Raw genomic sequence first — 7490 nt, forward strand, 5'->3', positions numbered from 1 at the left:
TACTCCTTTTATTGTCCAAGCGTTCGTCATCAGCCAATCGGCGGCCAGAAAAACAGTCACATGAGGTCTGACGTCATCGCTCAATAATCTTACAAAAACCACAGCCGCCATTTTTAATTTCTGCCCTCCCTGTGATCCTCCCAGCAGGTAAGACAACACGCGCAGACACGTGGTCGCTTTCTTCCTTCATTCTGTTCGACTTTACTCAATGTATCTGTTCCAACTCATGTTCCCTATGAACATTAAGTCGAGGAGTTTGAACACAGTACTGTCAGGTAATGTATCATTAGCCATAGCTATTTGTGGTTGGGAAGGTTTCTTGTAGTTATTAAAGGAAGTGAGGCTGAGATACTATTTTGAATTCGGGAATTTATTCTGGCAATCTGAAGAATAAAGAAAAGTATTATCAATATGTAGATGGCAATTCTGAAAACCATGTTTTCTGATAATCACTTATTCTACGAATACGTTCAGGATGGTAGTTAGAATGTAACCATCTATACATGCATTAACAAGAACAAAGTAAGTCAATACAGTAGCACATTGTCTATTACTCACACATACACTATTGACACTAATAAACATGTACACATTCTAAATCCTCATGCCTGATATTCAGTGAACATTGTTCTACCATGTTTACATAAACTTTCCCGAATTAATATTTTTGACTAAAAATGACTTTTATCTTTTCATAAACTTATAGTTGTATCAATGTTTTCCTTTGATTTTTCATTTACAAAACTCTCTTCATGTTAAGTTAGCACTTGCTAGCTGGTGACCCTTCTATGTCCTCAATATTTCATACATTTCCATTTTAATATGAATACACATCCATTTAATAAGCTTCTTTTTCTTTCATTGCCAGCATGTAACTTTATAGACAATTTATATTAATTGTCGGCGTAGTTTTTGGTAATATGCTAAAACGCTATCGTCATCTAAGAGCACTACTAAGGCCAAGGACCACGTCACACATATGCACATGCAAGAAAAAGACAGACAAATCGCTAGATAAGATAGATAACTTGTCTTGTTACACGTAACTCCATTGTATTCGACCTCTCTCTCACTTTCACTGGGGCTACATTTCAAAAGGAGGCAGAATTCTCTCTATGCAGAAGTCTTATGACTTCATCCATTTCTGTTTCTTGAGCCACCTCTGACCCCTAGTTATCACTCAAACTTTTAAATTCAAATTTATAGCCTTGGTTATGTAACAAATAATAATAATGATACTCATATTTTGTAAATATAGACATTATAAGTAAATATTTTCATTTAGTTTGGTAAGGCTATAAGGCTTTTTTTTGAGATTTAAGATGAACAATATAATCTAGAATTTCAATGTTATTAGCACACCAACTAATGGGGAAGGGAGATAGGCAAAGGAGGAACAAATTTGTACTCTCACACTGAAAAGACCTCCCACTGCATCGTTAAAATTTTTTATATATTTTCTTACAAGGAATTAATTAAGAAAAGAGATGTAGAGAAATGGTGGTCAGTGAGTAAAACAAAAAATGAAAGTAAGAAGACTCACGGGCAATGCAGGCAGATACAGCTAGTACATAATAAGGTTTAATGGAATAAAACTGTATCATTCGGAGTATATGAATTTGGATCTTATATTCTCACAACATTTCAATCAATATAACTTCTGGCGTTCTTCAAGTGTTTCTTGTTGAATTCAAGAATCTTTATTTTATTTTCCGCCTCTCTAGGAGGTTAGACACAAGGTCAAGTGTTGGTTTGATACAAGTGTTTCTGTGGAACGAATTGGATTTGAACTTAGCACAACCATTAACTACTTATCTACCATCACCCGCACAATACTCGGGAATCTGTATGCAATTTGAAACCAAACCCTTTATCTAATCCATCGGAATAATTTACTCTTGTTCCATCAGCCATGACTTAAGTAATTCGTAATTGTATTCTTAGTATCGCCCATACTGAGGATTGGACCTTCAACCTCCAGAAGACTATCATTTAGAACTGATTATTACTTAGTAATTACTAAGTAATAATCAATTCTAAATGACAGTCTTCTGGTGGCTGAAGATTCAATTCTCAATGCAGGCAATGCCAAGAATGCAATCACAAACTACTTAAGTTGAGGGAATGAGAACAAGCAACCCAATGGATTAAACAGAGGATTCCATTCAAAATGCCATACAGATTCGACATACAGATTTTTATGTTCTGACAAAATTCATCTGAAGAAGGTTGGCGGTTACATCGGCTGAAACGTTGTAAGAATGATATCCAAGATGTAAACAGTAGTCCAAATAACGTAATATAAATTATCAATCCTTATCTAAACTATTCCAAAACAAAACTATACAAAACTGTTTTGCAATACATTGAGAGGAATTCAGTAATGAGAAGAAAACACAGAGACAACCTTGTACTTTATTAGTGACGTCAGAGAAGAGTTATACTAAGTCTTTTGAATTAATGATGATTTATAAATTCACGTGATGAAAGTATAAATGTTATCAGAATATGTTTTTTTTTAAAATTTGATAAGACTTTTTAGAAACTTACCATGAACAACTTGTAGCAATTATATCTTAATGGACTATTTTATTTCTACACCAGCAGGAGGACACCCGGCCTTACGGTTTTAAACTATGCTTAAATATATTTTAATTCATGTAGATTTCATATTATTCTTAAAGAGCTAATCCTCTATTGAATATTATAAGTGATATATAGTGCCGGCAAAAAGAAAGCCCGCACTTGTAATTTTTTCTAAAACTGCAAATTTAAGCTAAATTTAATGTAATTGTTTAAACAACCTATACCTCATTTGATTCACCTGTTATTCTTCTATAATTTTACCTGTTAATATTTGACTCTTAATTGGAATATTCTAGTGTTCACGTCAATTAAAAAAAAATAACTACAAATTGAGAAGACAGAAAGAAAGTCCGCACAATGGAAAATTGTTATTTAAATGTAACTTTAGGACATTAATGCCGCCTGTGTATGCATATATCTATAATATAAAGCTGAACGTCTGTGTGTGTGTCTGGTCACGAATAGGCTCCTATATGGTTGACTATTATAGAAAACTGATTACATATAATGATAGAAGATGTATCGAGACACAGGAATGGGTATCTTTGATCTGGCATAATGATGATTCATTAAAATTGTAGCGTCTGCGTACGCGCATGGTCCACAAAGTATGGGAATAAAAAATGAAAAAATTAAAAACGAACGTTTGCAAGTGTTTTTGATATAGATGTACATAATAATACTTTGATAAGTATGTTTTAACTTAAATAGGGATGGTATAAAAATATGGTGGGGTCTGTGTTCGCGCCTGGCCTCCATAGAATGGAAATAGGCACAAACTTTAATAAAGACTTTTCATATCTATCTGCGTAAGTATACTTTGATAATTATGTTTCAGTTTGAAGAAATATGGTATAATAAAATTATGGGGTGTTCGTTTATACCTGACCTCCATAGAATGGAATATGTCACAAAGTTTAACAAAGTTTTTTGATATAGATCCACATAATATTGTGATAAGTATTTCAGTGTGAACAGGTATAGTATAATGAATTATGGGGTTTATCTATTTTATTTTTACTTTCATCATATTTTTCTTTGGTTTTTATATCCCCAAATTCGAAGCTATCTCTTTACAACCCTTCCTTTTCATAACCTATTATACTTTCATAAATCAAAGTCCATTTTCTGTAGGCTGATTTTGAACCCATTCAATGACGGGTACTTTTGCTAGTATATATATATATATATATATATATATATATATATATATATATATATATATAGTACTGATTTCAAAAGTTTAAAAAAAAATTACTTGAGTGCTATCAGCTGGAACCGAAACCAAAACATTTAACGTTCCAACTGCATTTCCTACCGTTTGAGCTATCGACAGATGGATAAGAAAAATTTTAAATTAAATCCCTTCAAGCTATGAATGAATTTGTACGTACATAACACTAATAAAAATCTGCTGGCAAGTTGTAATGCGCCTTTTGCATTTCAACTTGCCAACATATTTCTGTACGGGTTATTCATCCATCCAAACAAAGATTTTTTCTGGTATAAACCATCTTTAGTGTATGATTACTATTTCCGATTAATTTTAGTGTTATATGACCAGCAGTTTAAAAGTTTATCGGTTAAATATTTTCACACAGACACACATACATATATCTACTGTTTTATTTATATAGATAAGTTAATGCTGCTATGTAAGGGGCGGGGAGTGATTGATCTCTTGTGCAATGAAAATACTTCACAGGGGATGTGCTTCCATTGGACTACTTACACAGTTTTTACCCACTTTTAAACCAGCCCATTTGATATAATGGTAAGAGTCTGCTAATGGGCCGGGAAACCAGGGTTCAATCCTCAGCCAAGTCATACCAAAGACTTGAAAAATGGTACTTGATGCCACCTTGCTAAGCACTCAACATTACAAGAGGAAGATCAAGGCCAAGTGGAGTAATCCAGTGAATAGATTGGCGCCCTTCCCCTAAAACTAAAAGCAGCTAATGGAAACGGAACCTTAGGGTCACATTCGACTATAGTCAACTTAGTTTTAGCTGTAGGATTTAAAGTGTCAACCTAAGCAGACATGGAGCAGGTCCATCCAACTCATCAGCAGCATGGAACCATTTCATAACATTTGACGTGACCTCAATTTTTTTCTTAAACTTTTTCCTTTATGGGTTGACTGTAGACATGAAATAATGTTGAAAAATCTTTTAGAATGGATTTAGCCATTAATTCACCTTTTCACCAACTGTCATTATTCTACAAATATGACTGGGATATTCAACGTTATTAGCTTTTCAACACTTATTGAGATGAAGACAACAGGCGGAGTCAATCTGGAGCACCAGGTAATCTGTGATTAGTAATGACTGCAAAAGAACATTAAATTTAAAGCTGTTATTAAATATTTATCACTTTTTATTCTTATTCTTCTGACAGATGTGGTCTGCTCAAAAGTGATATGTGATATTTACACTTGGAAATATATATATATATATATATATATATATATATATATATATATATATATATATATATATATATATGATAAATTCCACAGCCAAACAACGTCGCAGCCCACAAGAGCCATGACAGTCAAAGAACCGGAAGTTCAAGACTCGAGTTTCGCCCTCATTTGGGCTCATCAGTTAGACACGTCCGAACTCAGGATTCGAAACCCGAGCCTCTTGCATGCAAGGCAAGCACTCTACCAACTGAGCAAACGCCCTGCACACAAGAATTACAATTAACCAACACAGATCAAGCAAACCACACCGAAATCCGACTGTGAAATGAACATACTTCGTCTCAACAAGGGACGCGGTCATCCAACCAGCTAATAACCCCAAGCTGATGGCATCGTCCTTTCGAGTTAAAACTCCTACTTGTGAGACATCAGCTTGGGGTTATTATTAGCTGAGTTCGGATGTGTCTAACTGATGAGCCCAAATGAGGGCGAAACTCGAGTCTTGGACTTCCGGTTCTTTGACTGTCATGGCTCTTGTGGGCTGCGACGTTGTTTGGCTGTGGAATTTATTATATACAATCTCTCACATTCTGAAAATCATATATATATATATATATATATATATATATATATATATTGTATTTTGTGTACAGAAAGTTGTTAGATGAGATACGTCATTGGTATCGTCGGTTTCAAGCCCGATAATTAGGACCGTTTTAGATATCCATATCAAGCTCTCTTCAGCCAATACTCATCTCTGAAGAGAGCTTGATAAAATGGTCCTAATTATCGGACTTGAAACCAACGGTACCAATGACTTATCTCATCTAACAACTTTCTGTACACAAAATAGAAAATATAAATACGCTCTTATTTTTCGGATTTTCCTTTTAATTGAGCACTCTGCTGGATTTCTTTTTCCAAAAAAAAACTAATTCCCCACATTTTCTATATAATATGTATATGGCTCATTCCATGTCAAATCGACAGAGGATAAAACCATGTCCGACACGGATTTTTTTTTCAAATTTTCTACACTTATAGATCTCCATGAAAGGAATTGAATGGCACTTGTTAAACATCTCAAGGTCAAACGGGTTCCTGAGATATAACCTTGACCTTTTACAAAAATGTGAATTTTTATGAAGAAGTGACCAACTTTATAAGACGATATCTCTGTTGTTTATGGGCCTACAAAGTTCATTCATATATCATTTTAAAGTACTTGGATAGATCTATAATTTTATCTCAGAATATTTTTCAAGGTCAAATTAAAAAAGTTGACCTTGACCTTAACTTTTAACCTGAATTATCTCAAAAACCGTTCTTTCAATTCCTTTTAAATTTTGACAGAAGATTTGTCTATCTTATGAGAGTGTATATTCCAAATTTCATGATGGACCTTTCACTATAACTATCATTACAAGCATTTTTAAGAAGTGGGCAAATTCAAAATTTTTTTTTTTTACTTTTTGACCATCGTCTTTATGTAAATATTAATCAGCATCAAAATAGCTTTAAAAAGATATCAAACTTGACCATATTGGAAAATATCAAAATGTTTTTTACAGAAATCATTGGATTGCATCTTGCAACATATGCTCGCAAATTAAATTCCTTTAATCTGTTCTTCCTGTACATAACTGAGATTAAAATACAAAGAGGTATCTTCCAAGGTGATTTCCTATCACCACTACTGTTCATCATAGCCATGATGCCCCTTAACAACATACTCAGAAAATGCCAAGCCGGATACAAGTTCACTAATACAGATGAAAGAATGAATCACCTAATATACATGGATGACCTGAAGTTATTTGCAAAAGTCAAGAAGGAATTAGAGACACTAATAAACACAACCAGAATCTTCAGCCAGAATTCGGTATGGGCAAGTGCACACTGTTGATCAGGGGAAAACTGGAAGCAATGAAAGGCATGGAACAACCCAACCAAATGGAGATGAGAGCACTAGGTGAACATGACAGCTACAAAAATTTGGGAGTTCTCAAAGCAGACACCACCAAAGTAACAGAAATGGAAGAGAAAATTGGAAAGGAATACATAGAAGAACAAGAAAACTGTTTAATACTAAACTATATAGTAGAAAGCTAATAAAAGGCATAAATACATGAACAGTACCACTAGTAAGATAATCTGGACCGTTTACAGGTTAGACTAAAAAAAGAACTGAGACATTTTGACTAGAAGACCAGGAAATTCATAACCATGCATAATGCAATACACCCAAAGGATGATGCTGACCGAATCTATGTGAAAAGGAAAAATAAAGGGATAGGACTGGTATGTATAGAAGACTGTAAGTGACACAAAAATAAAAGAATTGGAAAAATATATAATGCAGAACTCTGAAAGAATACATACTACGGCAAGAGATGATAAAACAATTGTAAAAGAAACAGTTACACAGACGATTCATGACAAGAGATGAGACTAACAAAAAACTTGAGTATGGCTA

The sequence above is a fragment of the Euprymna scolopes genome, chromosome 4 (assembly GCF_053919585.1).
Source record: "Euprymna scolopes isolate OS-2025 chromosome 4, ASM5391958v1, whole genome shotgun sequence".
NCBI classification, from domain to species: Eukaryota; Metazoa; Mollusca; class Cephalopoda; order Sepiida; family Sepiolidae; genus Euprymna; species Euprymna scolopes.